The 15,052-nt window shown below is 38.1% G+C and overlaps 1 protein-coding gene and 1 non-coding gene across 2 annotated transcripts in view; one reads left to right on the top strand and one right to left on the bottom strand.

Moving 5' to 3' along the window:
- DLG2 (discs large MAGUK scaffold protein 2) overlaps nt 1-15,052 on the top strand; it is a 2,228,225-nt gene that overhangs the window by 117,192 nt on the left and 2,095,981 nt on the right. The gene's annotated exons all lie outside the window — the stretch shown is intronic.
- Nucleotides 10,058-10,164, bottom strand: LOC114672458 (U6 spliceosomal RNA). The gene has a single exon (XR_003722874.1). It is a non-coding gene; the product is annotated as a U6 spliceosomal RNA (small nuclear RNA).

The following is a 15,052-nucleotide window of genomic DNA, read 5'->3' as shown; positions in this document are numbered from 1 at the left end:
TTGTAGCAGTACCCTACTCTCTGTGGCACCAATTAGTCCATTCTCACACTGCTGTAAAGCCCGGGCGCGGTGGCTCACGCCTGTAATCCCAGCACTTTGGGAGGCCGAGACGGGCGGATCACGAGGTCAGGAGATCGAGACCATCCTGGCTAACACGGTGAAACCCCGTCTCTACTAAAAAATACAAAAAACTAGCCGGGTGAGGTGGCAGGCGCCTATAGTCCCAGCTACTTGGGAGGCTGAGGCAGGAGAATGGTGTGAACCCAGGAGGCGGAGCTTGCAGTGAGCTGAGATCCGGCCACTGCACTCCAGCCTGGGTGACAGAGCGAGACTCCGTCTCAAAAAAAAAAAAAAAAAAAAAAAAAAAAAGAACTGCCTGGGACTGGGTGATTTATAAAGGAAAGAGGTTTAGTTGACTCACAGTTCCACATGGCTGGGGAGGCCTCAGGAAACTTACAATCATGGCAGAAGGGGAAGCAAACACATCCTTCTTCACATGGTGGCAGGAGAGAGAAGAATGAGAGAAGTGAAGAGCAAAGTGGGGGAAAAGCCCCTCACAAAGCCATCAGATCTTGTGAGAACTCACTCACTATCATGAGAACAGCATGGGGGAATCATTCCAATGATTTAGTCACCTCCCACAAGGTCCCTTACCCAACACGTGGGGATTACAATTAGGATTACAATTTTTTTTTTTTTTTCAGTATTTCTTTAGGGACATTTATTTTTGAACCAATGTAAAATCACTTAGATCATACAAACTTTCTTATGTAAAACTTGAGAGACTGAACAAAAGGTTTAATCAGAGAGGCAAATGTTGTAACTTCTTTAAACAACCAAGCTCCACTAACGATGCAGGTGATGTGTGCTTTGTTCTCTTGCCCCATGCATAGAAGCCCTTAGATTCTGTCCACATATTTTCTTTATCATAATTATACAAATCATTTGTAATTGTGAAATTATGAGAGAATTAAACATCATGTATGCTCTATAAGATATTACACATAAGGATTACAATTTAAGATAAGATTTGGGTGGAGACACAGAGCCAGACCATATCAGATAGTTTGCAGATATTTTCTTCCATTATGTTGGTTATCTCTTCACTTTGTTGATTATTTTATTTGTTGTCCAGAAACTTTTTAACTTGATGTGATTCCATCTATCCATTTTTCCTTTGGTTTCCTGTCCTTATAGGGTACTACTCAAGAAATCTTTGCCCAGCAAAATGTCCTGAGAGTTTCCCTGATGTTTTCTTTTAGTCATTTTATAGTTTGAAGTCTTAGTATAAGTCTTTAATCCATTTTGATTTGATTTTTGTATATGGCAAGAGATAGGGGTCTAATTTCATTCTTCTGCATATGAATATCCAGTTTTCCCAGCACCCTTTATTGAGAAGACTATCCTTTCCTCAATATATATTCTTGGCACCTTTGTCAAAAATGAGTTCACTGTAGGTGTGTTGATTTCTTTCTAGGTTCTCTGTTCTGTTCCATTGTTGTGTTTTTTTATGCCAATACTGTGCTGTTTTAGTTACTATAGCTCTGTGGTATACCTTGAAGTCAAGTAATGTGATTCCTTTAGTTTTGTTCTTTTTACTAAGGATAACGTTGGTTATTCTTGGGGTGTGTGTGTATGTGTGGTGTGTGTGGTTCCATATACATTTTAGGATTTTTTTTTTCTATTTCTGTGAAGAATACCATTGGTATTTTGATAGGAATTGCATTGAACCTCATAGATTGCTTTGGGTAGTAAGGTCATTTTAACAATATTGATTCTTCCAATCCATGAGCATGGAGTATTTTTCCATTTTGTGGTGTTCTCTTTAATTTCTTTCATCAATGTTTTATAGTTCTCATTATAGAGATCTTTTACCTACTTAAAGGTATTCCTAGGTATTTCATTATTTTTTGTAACTATTGTAAATGGGATTGAGTCCTTGATTTTATTCTCAGTTTGATCATTATCAGTGTATAGAAATGCTACTGGCTAGGTGGAGTGGCACATGCCTATAATCCCAGTACTTTGGGAGGCTGAGATGGGATGATTGCCTGGACCAGAAGTTCAAGACAAGGCTGGGCTGTATAAAGAGACCCCCATCCCCACCAAATATAAAAAAAAATTAGCCAGGTGTATTAATCCATTTTCATGCTGCTGATAAGACGTACCTGGGACTGGACAATTTACAAAAGAAAGGGGTTTATTGGACTTACAGTTCCACATGGCTGGGGAGGCCTCACAATCATGGTGGAAGGTGAAAGGCACAGTTCACATGGTAGTAGACAAGAGAAGAGAGCTTGTGCTAGAAAACTCCCCCTTATAATAACTATCAGGTCTCATGAGACTACAGCACAGAAAGACCTGACCCCATGATTAAGTTACCTCCCACCAGGCCCCTCCCATAACATGTTGGAATTCAAGATGAGAATCGGATTAGCCAAATCATATTATTCCACCCATGACTCCTCCCAAATCTTATGACCTCACATTTAAAAACCAATGATTCAAAACCAATCATGTCTTCCCAACAGTTCCCAACAGTTAAAGTCTTAACTCATTTCAGCATTAACAAAAGTCCACAGTCCAAAGTCTCATCTGAGATAAGGCAAGTCCCTTCTGCCTGTGAGTCTGTACAATCAAAAGCAAGCTAGTTACTTCTTAGATACAACAGGGGTACAGGTATTGGGTAAGTACAGCCATTCCAAATAGGAGACATTGGCCAAAACAAAGAGGCTACAGGTCCCATGCAAGTCCGAAATCCAGTATGGCAGTCAAATCTTAAAGCTCCAAAATGATCCCCTTTGACTCCATGTCTCACATCCAGGTCACTCTGATGCAAGAAGGGGGTTCCTATGGTCCTGGGCAGCTTGGCCCCTGTGGTTTTGCAGGGTACACCCTCCATTCTGGCTATTTTCACAGGTGGCATTGTCTGCAGCTTTTCCAGGTGCATGGTGCAAGGTGTCGGTGGATCTACCATTCTGGGGTCTGGAGGATGGTGGTCCTCTTCTAACAGCTCCACTAGGCAGTGCCCTAGTAGGACTCTGTGTGGGGACTCCAACCCCACATTTCCCTTCTGCACTGTCCTAGTGGAGGTTCTCCATGAGGGCCCTGCCCCTGCAGGAAACTTCTGTTTGGGTATCCAGGTGTTTCCATACGTCTCCTGAAATCTAGGAGGAGGTTCCAAAACCTAAATTCTTGACTTCTGTGCACCCACAGGCTCAACACCATGTGGAAGCTGCCAAGGCTTGGGGCTTCTACCCTCTGAAGCAACAGCCTGAGCTGTACCTTGGCCCCTTTTAGTCATGGCTGGAGCAGCTGGGACACAGGGACCAAGTCCCTAGACTGTAAACAGCAGAGGGACCCTGGGCCTGGTCCACCAAACCATTTTCCTCCTAAGTCTCCAGACCTGTGATGGAAGAGGCTGTTGTGACGGTCTCTGACATGCCTTGGAGACATTTTCCCCATTGTCTTGGGGATTAACATTCGGCTCCTTGTTGCTTATGCAAATTTCTGCAGCCAGCTTGAATTTATCCTCAGAAAATAGGTTTTTCTTTTCTATCACATTGTCAGGCTGCAAATTTTCCAAACTTTAGTGCTCTGCTTCCCTTATGAAATTGAATGCCTTTAACAGTACCCAAGTCACCTCTTGAATGTTTTGCTGCTTAGATATTTCTTCTGCCAGATATCCTAAATCATTCAACTCTCTTAAGTTGAAAGTTCCACAAATCTCTAGTGCAGGGACCAAATGCTGCCAGTCTCTTTGCTAAAACACAATAGTCACCTTTGCTCCAGTTCCCAACAAGTTCCTCATCTCCATCTGAGACCACCTCAGCCAGAACCTTATTGTCCATCTCACTATCAGGGTTTTGGTCAAAGCCATTCAAGAAGTCTCTAGGAAGTTCCAAACTTTCCCACATTTTCCTGTCTTCTTTGAGCCCTCCAAACTGTTCCAACTTTGCATGTTACCAAGTTCCAAAGTCACTTCCACATTTTCAGGTATCTTTTCAGCATTGCCCCACTCTGCTGGTATCAGTTTACTGTATCAGTCTATTTTCATGCTGCTGATAAAGACATACCTGAGACTGGGTAATTTACAAAAGAAAGAGATTTATTTGGACTTACCGTTCCACGTGACTGGGGAAGCCTTGCAATCATGGTGTAAGGCAAGGAGGAGCAAGTCACATCTTATGTAGACAGTGACAAGCAAAGGGAAAAAACTTGTGCAGGGAAACTCTCCCATGTAATAACCATCAGATCTTGTGAGACTTACTCACTATCATGAGAACAGCATGGGAAAGACCTGCCTCCATGATTCAATTATCTCCCACTGGGTCCATCCCACAACACGTGGGAATTCATGATGAGATTTGGGTGGGGACACAGCCAAGCCATATCACCAGGTATGGTGGCATGTGCCTGTAGTCCCAGCTACTTGGGAGGATCACCTGAGTCCCAGAGTTCAGGACTGCAGTGAGTGAACTATGATTGTGCCATTGCACTTCAGCCTGGGTGACAGAGTAAGACCCCGTCTCTTAAAAAAAAAGAAAAAAAGAAATGCTACTGATTTTTATACATTTTGTATCCTGAATATTATATTAACTGAATGTGTTTCCCAAAATTTTGGGGTTTTCTATGTGTATGATCATATCATCACCAAGAAGAGATCATTTGAGTTCCTCTTTTTCAATTTGGATGCCGTTTATTTCTTTCTACTTCCTGATTGCGCTGGCCAGGACTTCTAGTATTATGTTGAACAGGAGTGGTGAAAGTAGAAATTATTGTCTTGTTTTAGTTTTAGGGGGAATGCCTTGAAATTTTCCACATTCAGTATGATGTTGGCTATAGGTTTGTCATATATGGCTTTTATTATTTTGAGGTATGTTCCTTCTATGCCTATCTTGGGGAAGGTTTTTATTTTTTTAAATCATGATAGGATATTAAATTTTATTGAATGCCTTTTTTGCATCTATTGAGATGATGATATCATTTTTGTTTTTAATTCTCTTTATGTAGTGAGTCACATTTATTGATTCGGCGAGTTTTTTGTATTTTTTTAGTAGAGACGGGGTTTCACTGTGTTAGCCAGGATGGTCTCGATCTCCTGACCTCGTTATCCGCCCGTCTCGGCCTCCCAAAGTGCTGGGATTACAGGCTTGAGCCACCGCGCCCGGCCCTGCATATATTGAAATACTCTTGCATCTCTGGAATAAACCCCATTTGATCATGGTGTATTATCTTTTTGATGTGCTGTTGGATTTGGTTTTCTCATATTTTTTGAGGGTTTTTATATCTATTTTCATCAGGGATACTGGTCTCTAGTTTTTCTTTTTTTTGTTGTGTCTTTGCCTGCCTTTCATATCAGGGTGATACTAGTTTCATAGGATGAGTTAGGGAGGATTTCCTTCCCTCAATTTTTTGGAACAGTTTCAGTAGGACTGATACTGTTTCTTTTTTGTACTTTTGGTAGATTTCAGCTGTGAATCCCTCCTGTCCTGGGCTTTCCTTTATTGGGAAAGTTTTTATTACTGATTCAATCTCATTACTCATTTTCATCTGTTTAGGGTTTCTATATTTTCAGGGTTGAATCTTGGAAGGTTCTATGTGTTCAGGAATTTATTCATTTCCTCTAGGATTTCTAGTTTGTCAGTGTAGAGATGTTCACAGTAGTTTCTGATTATCAATTGTATGTCTGTGGCTTCAGTTATAATGTCTCCTTTTTAAATTTTCTGATTGAATTGTCTTTCTTCTTTTCTTGGTTAATCTAGCTAGTGTTCTATCAATTTTGTTTATATTTACAGAAAAACTTTTCATTTGGTTGATTCTTTTTTTGGTCTCAATTTCATTTGATTCTGCTCTGATCTTTGAATTTTTTCCTTCTGCTAATTGCGGTTTTGGTTCCATATTGCTCTTCTAGTTCCTTGAGGTGCAATGTTAGGTTGTTAATTTGTGATCTTTCTGTCCTTTTGATGTAGAAATTTATTGCTAAAAACTTCCTTCTTAGTCTTTTCTTATATCCCAGAGGTTTTGGTATATTGTGTCTCTTTTTATTCATTTCCAAAAGTTTTTAAATTTACCTCTTAATTTTGTCCTTGACCCACAGATTATTCAGGAGAAGATTGTTGAGTTTTCATGTCTTTGTGCATTTTTGAGAGTTCCTCTTAGAATTATTTCTAGTTGTATTCCACTGTGGTCTGAGAAGTGACTTGATATGATAATTAAGATTTAGCAGAGAGAGTCAATGTATTTGATTAGGAAAAGTAAATGGAAAATAGAATGTAATCAGGGCAATTATCGGGATTTTACTCTGCAAATTACAGAATTTTTTTAGTGCTATTTGGAAACAAATTACATAACCTTACTTTGTAATCAAGGAGAACTAATTCTATTTCTTTCTTGTCATATTCTGTTAGAATTGAACTATATCTAGACTATGATAAGGATTTAGTATTATGCTTTTACTCATCACAAACCAGATCTTCAAATCCTATATTCTCATAACCATTTGTGGATAGAAGATTCACAAAACCTCACAAATTTCTACTATCTGAATGAGAGCCTAGCAAATAGGATAGCTATGCTATCATAGCACAGAAACAAAACCAGCATTATAAAGCAGAAGCAACAAATTCAAATGTTCCATGTTCCTTTTTTCCTTCAGATACTCTTCTTACGTTATTATCACTCATAAGAAACCTTACCACTCCTGTATGCCACTTCTAGTCAGTTCTAATATTACCCTGTTATTTCTGTCTGTGTCATTGAGAATGAACACATGAAAGACTGATCTGAAAATCAATAATAATGATAGTAACACATATTATTTTGAGGACTTGCTAGATTCAAGGTATTATGAATTAAGCACTAAGATAGACACTATTAATATCCTCAATTTTCAGATGAAGAAATAAAGTCTTAAGACTAAGATGTTTACAAAATGAAAAGTGATGATTTAGGAATTGCTGAAATTTGCACAGCTAGTAAGTTGTGGAACAGAGATTCAGTCAGGTCTGTTTGACACAAAAGTCCAAGTTTAAACACATATTACTCACACCTACCCACATTCTTGCCATCATAAAATGTTTAGGTCCACTACTCACAGTATCTGCCCCCGTAAGAGAACTCGTATTCCATTAATTTACTCTGTCTTATACACAAGATATTGTTTCAAAATTAGAATAGTCTAGGCTCACACTGAACAATTCTCTTACTGAATGGACTAGGTCAAAATTAGTTAAATGTGACTCTGACTTCTCCTTTTGTCTTTCATATGCCAACAATCAAATTGTATTTTCTACCAACTCCAGTTATCTGACTACAGTCATACCATCCACCAAATTATTTTCTCTTTCTGTGTTAATTCACTTAGAATAATGGGCTCTAGCTGCATCCATGTTGGTGCAAAGGTCATGATTTTTTTATGTCTGTGTGGTATTCCATAGTGTATACGTACCACATTTACTTTGTCCAGTTTACTGTTGATGGGCACCTGGGTTGATTCCATGTTTTTGCTGTTGTGAATAGTGCTGCAGTAAATAAAATGAGTGCAGGAGTTTTTTTGGTAGAATAGTTTATTTTCCTTTTGGTATATACCCAGTAATGGGATTGCTGGGTCAAATGATAGTTTCATTTTCAGTTCTTTGAGAAATATCCACACTGCTTTCCAAGGGGCTAAACTAATATACATTCCCACCAATACTGTATAAGCATTCCCTTTTTTCTGCAACCTCACCAACATCTGTTATTTTTTGACTTTTTTTAAAAAATTTATTTATTATTATTATACTTTAAGTTGTAGGGTACATGTGCATAACGTGCAGGTTTGTTACATATGTATACTTGTGCCCTGTTGGTGTGCTGCACCCATCAACTCATCATTTACATCAGGTATAACTCCCAATGCAACCCCTCCCCCCTCCCCCCTCCCCATGATAGGCCCCTGTGTGTGATGTTCCCCTTCCTGAGTCCAAGTGATCTCATTGTTCAGTTCCCACCTATGAGTGAGAACATGCGGTGTTTGGTTTTCTGTTCTTGTGATAGTTTGCTAAGAATGATGGTTTCCAGCTGCATCCATGTCCCTACAAAGGACACAAACTCATCCTTTTTGATGGCTGCATAGTATTCCATGGTGTATATGTGCCACATTTTCTTAATCCAATCTGTCACTGATGGACATTTGGGTTGATTCCAAGTCTTTGCTATTGTGAATAGTGCTGCAATAAACATACGTGTGCATGTGTCTTTATAGCAGCATAATTTATAATCCTTTGGGTATATACCCAGTAATGGGATGGCTGGGTCATATGGTACATCTAGTTCTAGATCCTTGAGGAATCGCCATACTGTTTTCCATAATGGTTGAACTAGTTTACAATCCCACCAACAGTGTAAAAGTGTTCCTATTTCTCCACATCCTCTCCAGCACCTGTTGTTTCCTGACTTTTTACTGATTGCCATTCTAACTGGTGTGAGATGGTATCTCATTGTGATTTTGATTTGCATTTCTCTGATGGCCAGTGATGATGAGCATTTTGACTTTCTATTAAAAAGTTGTTACTAAATAAGTTGGTATTAGTATGACATGTATCACACTGAGCAAGAATAAACCTGGCTAGGAGAGTGATTTATTAATTGATGGTTTTATCCATTTTTGACAGTGATAGTAAAGTAGGCACTGTTTAACTCAAGATATGTTATCTATAGATACGGTTATATTATTTATAGAGAAAGGTCACTGTATAATATTTAGAGATACAGTATCCAAAGGCACTTAATTCAGTATTTGATGAAGACAGTCAAATATTAGTTTTTAAATATCTCAACCCTTGTTTTTGAATGAAAACTGTATGCATTCCACTCTACAGTTAACTTCAGCATGCATAGTCACTTCAACTAAGTACTTATCCATTGTGTTCTGTCTACTTCTTTGCTAAAGGAATGATGAGAACCCCTTACTAGTGTGGCCAAGAAAATAATCTTTGCTTTGCACCAGGTTGGAGTTCTTTGTTATTGCTAGTTTTCAAATCCCTTCCTTCTAGTTCCACAGAAATCTTTCTTTCTCCTGTGCTTATTGCTGTACCTGTTCTTTGGCAATGAACAGGGGAAAAGAGCCACTCCTTCACTGCAATCCACACTAAAAATGGATCTCCTATTATACAATATTATGATCCTTCCTGAGAAACACCATGAAACTGCAGTCAAATATTTTTATTTTGCACATTGGTATGAGCAATTGATATTTCATTTTGAAGCTTCAAATGTTTACCAGCCTTGTCAACATAGTAAGACCCCATCTCTGCAAAAACCAAGAAATTAGCCAGGCTTGGTGGCACACGCCTGTAGTCCTAATGCCTGTAGTCCTAGCTATTTGGGAGGCTGAGGCTGGAGGATCGCTTGAGCCCCAGAGTTTGAGGCTGCAGTGAGCTATAATCCTACCACTGCACTTCAGCCTGGGCAACAGACTGAGACTCTGTCTCTAAACAAAAAAATAGCAAAAAAGAAACTTCAAGTTTTCGCAGTGTGTTGGAAAATCCCTATTTGGTGTTTGAATAATTGAAATATTTAATCTTAATGAAGGATGAAGCCTCAGTGATACATTTCCAAGACATGCATAATCCCTTATATTGCATTCTTGAAAGATGATCATTTAGGTTCTGCTTGATTACTTGCAGTAATGGGATGCTCAGTCTCTGAGGCAACCCATTTTATTGTTAGATGGGTTTAGTTGTTAAATTGTTATAATCTCTGTTCTAAGACAGATGTCATTGAATTCTTGAAATTAGTAACTCAAGTCTATTGGCTTCTTACTGTTCTTAGGATTCAGACATATTTCTTGTCCTGGCCTATCAGTTCTTCCTGGTATGGCTTCTGCTATCTCTTCAACCTCATATTGTATGATTCTTTTCTTAACCAATCACTTCTAGCCAGACTGGCTTTCTTTTAGTTTTTCTTTCTTTGTTTTACTCTTCTATAGAGGCTTTTCTTTCACTTTCCTTCATCCTAGGTAGCTCTCTTCCTAATTTTCTTTCAGCTTTCACCAAACTAACCTTTTTTTTTAATTAAAAATATGGAACACTTCATGAATTTGTGTGTCATCCTTGTGCGGGGGCCATGCTAATCTTCTCTGTATCATTCCAATTTTAGTATATGTGCTGCTGAAGTGAGCACCAAACTAACCTTTGTCTTTTAGATCTCAGCACAATTATTTCTTTAATTAAGCATTCCATGATCTGCCTCATTAGATCAAATTCTCCAGCTATATGCATTCATAGTGCTCTGTACTTCTTTGTAGCTTATATCACAGTTGTGATTTTAATTCATCAGTGATTAATAATGTATTTTTAACCTCTATCCCAGTATTTTCATTCACTATCTATCATCAGCATTTATCACAGCACCTGACTCATGGCACGTGTGCAGTAAATATTTGTTGAATAAAATGAGTGAAAAATAATAATAGATTTGCATTTTAGATACATTGGAAGATATTGGTTCTTATATATGACAACACTTTAAAAAATGTTGAGATGGCTAGAATGTGTCTTTGTCTTTCAGATGAAAAGGCTATACATATCCTGTCCTTAGATTGTGTTTCCTCTGAAAAACCACAGTCCTCCCCCATCCTGGTTGCTTGCTCTCTTCTGCAAGCATTCAGATTAGTCAGTGTGCCTTGTACTGTATAGGAAGGCACTTGTTTCTTAAAGTGAGGCCCCACTTTTGAGAATTCCTGTAGGTTCCAGAAATCTATGTTAGAATAATAAATAGCTTTTATGAGATTAGCCTCTAGAGTATGATTTTAAGCTTTTGGTTTATTTTACATGCAGTAGTTTAATTTCCATATGGGTCATCTTTTGAAGAAAAGCTTTTGGTTTCTGTTAGATTTATTTCTTTTCAGGACTCAGGTGTAGATGGGCATGGGATTCCTTGAACCATGATTAAAAGAAATTTATTTCTGTATCCCTAAAAATCACTGTGAAATTTTTTGTGTAAGTGAAATCATGAGCTTCAAAATCAGTAATACAGAGTAAGTATTTCTTGGACAGCATTTCAAAATAAAAACCCATGTTCACCCTTGTGATTTAGGAGGAAACAATGAAAGTTGCAGCAAGTAGAAATTAAAGACTGAAATAAAGTATACTATTACATTTTTATATACTTCAACATCAACACAGTCAGTATATGTGTATGTTGGTCATTGTTAGCCTTTCTCATATAGATTAGATAGCAAGTTAATAAATGTTTATTGCTTGTCTACTATCTGACAGATACTAAGCTAGGTGCTATTTTACTGTCTCAGAATAATAGCTTATTTTTCTGTTTATAAAGTTAATACAATTTCAAAGTAGAACATTTGGAAAATACAGAGAACACAAATACTTTTACCCTCTACTGTTAACACTTTAGTATGTTTGTTTTTATTTAATATTCATTTAATAACTATTGAGTGCATATAATTTGCCATCAATTGTTCTAGAAACTAGGGATATATCAGTTAACAAAATACATGAAATTTTTGTTCTTATGGAGCTTACTACCTAGTGAGGAGAGATATAAAATAAAGTACTTAATATGTCAGCTAGTAAGCACCACAAAAAATAAAACAGAGTAGGGCGATAAAGAATATACCTAAGGTGGAAAGGAAAGATATTTCTAATAAAGTGACATTCGATTAGAGAGCTGAATGACTTGAGAGAGGTATAGGGTTAATCAGGCAGAGGGAATGGCACATGCAAAGGCTTTGTGGCAAGAATGTACATGGTGTAGATGGCATATTGGAGAAACATCAAACTTATCACTGTGGCTACAGCAGAGGGAGCAAAGGAGGGATCTGACTTGTGTTTAAAAAGATCCACTGTCAAGCTGGGTGGAGAATGACTTTGACGAGTTGACAGAAGTAGGCTTCACACGATTGGTAATAACAAACTTCTCCGAGCCAAAGGAGGATGTCTGAACCCATCACAAAGAAGGTAAAAACCTTGAAAAAAGAGTACATGAATGGCTAACTAGAATAAACAGCATAGAGAAGACCTCAAATGACCTGATGGAGCTGAAAACCATGGCATGAGAACTACGTGACACATGCATAAGCTTCAGTAGCCGATTTGATCAAGTGGAAGAAAGGGTATCAGTGATTGAAGATCAGATGAATGAAATGAAGTGAGAAGAGAATTTTAGAGAAAAAAGAGTAAAAAGAAACAAACAAAGCCTCCAAGAACTATGGGACTACGTGAAAAGACCAAATCTACATCTGATTGGTGTACTGGAAAGTGATGGGGAGAATGGAACCAAGTTGGATGACACTCTTCAGGATATTATCCAGGAGAACTTCTCCAACCTAGCAAGGCAGGCCAACATTCAAATTCAGAAAATACAGAGAATGCCACAAAGATATTCCTTGAGAAGAGCAACTCCAGGAAACATAATTGTCAGATCCACCAAAGTTGAAATGAAGGAAAAAATGTTAAGGGCAACCAGAGAGGTTGGGTAACCCACAAAAGGAAGCCCATCAGACTAATAACGGATCTCTCAGCAGAAACTCTATAAGCCAAAAGAGAGTGGGGGCCAATATTCAACATTTTTAAAGAAAAGAATTTTCAACCCAGAATTTCATATCCAGCCAAATTAAGCTTCGTAAGTGAAGGAGAAATAAAATCCTTTACAGACAAGCAAATGCTGAGAGATTTTGTCACCACCAGGCCTGCCTTACAAGAGCTCCTGAAGGAAGCACTAAACATGGGTAGGAACAACTGGTACCAGCCCCTGCAAAAACATGCCATATTGTAAAGACTATCCATGCTAGGAAGAAACTGCATCAACTAACGAGCAAAATAACCAGCTAACATCATAATTACAGAATCCAATTCACACATAACAAGTTAACCTTAAATGTAAATGGGCTAAATGCCCCAGTTAAAAGACAGAGACTGGCAAATTGGATAAAGAGTCAAGACCCATCAGTGTGCTGTATTCAGCAGGCTCATTGAACATACGGAGAAATACATAGGCTCAAAATAAAGGGATGGAGGAAGATCTACTAAGCAAATGGAAAACAAGAAAAAGCAGGGGTTGCAATCCTAGTCTCTGATAAAACACACTTTAAAACAACAAAGATCAAAAGAGACAAGGAAGGCCATTACATAATGGTACAGAGATCAATTCAACAAGAACAGCTAACTATCCTAAAGATATATGCGCCCAATACAGGAGCACTCAGATACATAAAGTAAGTCCTTAGAGACCTACAAACAGACCTAGACTGCCACACAATAATATTGGGAGACTTTAACACCCCACTGTCAGTGTTAGACAGATCAATGAGACAGAAAGTTAGCAAGGATATCCAGGACTTGAACTCAGCTCTGCACCAAGCAGACCTAAATAATTCATCTCAGCACCACATTGCAATTATTCCAAAATTGACCACATAGTTGGAAGTAAAGCACTCCTCAGCAAATGTAAATAAACAGAAATCGCAACAAACTGTCTCTCAGACCACAGTACAATCAATTTAGAACTCGGGATTAAGAAACTCACTCAAAACTGCTCAAGTACATGGAAACTGAATAACCTGCTCCTGAATGACTACTGGGTACATAATGAAATGAAAGCAGATATAAAGATGGTCTTTGAAAACAATGAGAACAAAGACACAACATACCAGAATCTCTGGGACACATTTAAAGCAGTGTGTAGAGGGAAATTTATAGCACTCAATGCCCACAAGAGAAAGCAGGAAAGATCTAAAATTGACACCCTAACATCACAATTAAAAGAACTAGAGAAGCAAGAGCAAACAGACTCAAAAGCTAGCAGAAGGCAAGAAATAACTAAGAATAGAGCAGAACTGAAGGAGATAGAGACACAAAAAACAGTACCAAAATCCAGGTGCTGGTTTTTTGAAAAGATATACAAAATTGATAGACCACTAGAAAGACTAATAAAGAAGGAAAAAGAGAAGAATCAAATAGATGCAATAAAAAATGATAAAGGGGATATCATCACTGATCCCACAGAAATACAAACTACTATCCGAGAATACTATAAACACCTCTATACAAAGAAGCCAGAAAATCTAGAAGACATGGATAAATTCCTGGACAAATACACCCTCCTAATACTAAACCAGGAAGAAGTTGAATCCCTGAATAAACCAATAACAGATTCTGAAATTGAAGCAATAATTAATAGTCTACCAACCAAAAAAAGTCCAGGACCAGATGGCTTCATAGCTGAATTCTACCAGAGGTACAAGGAGGAGCTGGTACCATTCCTTCTGAAACTATTCTGTTCAATAGAAAAGGAGGAAATCCTTCCTAACTCATTTTATGAGGTCACCATCATCCTGATACCAAACAAAGCCTGGCAGAGAGACAACAAAAAAGAGAATTTTAGACTAATATCCCTGATGAACATCAAAGCAAAAATCCTCAATAAAATCCTGACAAACCGAATCCACAGCACATCAAAAAGCTTATCCACCACGAAGAAGTCGACTTCATCCCTGCAATGCAAGGCTGGTTCAACATATGCAAATCAATAAACGTAATCCATCATATAAACAGAACCAAAGACAAAAACCACATGATTTTCTCAATAGATGCAGAAAAGGCCTTCAAAAAATTCAACAGCCTTTCATGCTAAAAACTCTCAATAAACTAGGTATTGATGGGACGTATCTCAAAATGATAAGAGCTATTAATGACAAACCCACAGCCAATATCATACTGAATGGGCAAAAATGGGAAGCATTGTCTTTGAAAACTGGCACAAGGCAGAGATGCCCTCTCTCACCACTCCTATTCAACATAGTGTTGGAAGTTCTGGCCAGAGCAATCAGGCAGGAGAAAGAAATAAAGGGTATTCAGTTAGGAAAAAAAGGAAGCTACTTTGCCCCTCTTTGCAGATGACGTGATTGTATCTTTAGAAAACCCCATCGTCTCAGCCCAAAATCTCCTTAAGCTGATAAGCAAATTCAGCAGTCTCTGAATACAAAATCAATGTGCAAAAATCACAAGCATTCTATACATCAATAACAGACAAACACAAAGCCAAATCA

Source organism: Macaca mulatta, chromosome 14 (assembly GCF_049350105.2).
Source record: "Macaca mulatta isolate MMU2019108-1 chromosome 14, T2T-MMU8v2.0, whole genome shotgun sequence".
In the NCBI taxonomy this organism is placed as follows: Eukaryota; Metazoa; Chordata; class Mammalia; order Primates; family Cercopithecidae; genus Macaca; species Macaca mulatta.
This window is presented reverse-complemented; position numbering and strand designations above follow the sequence as displayed.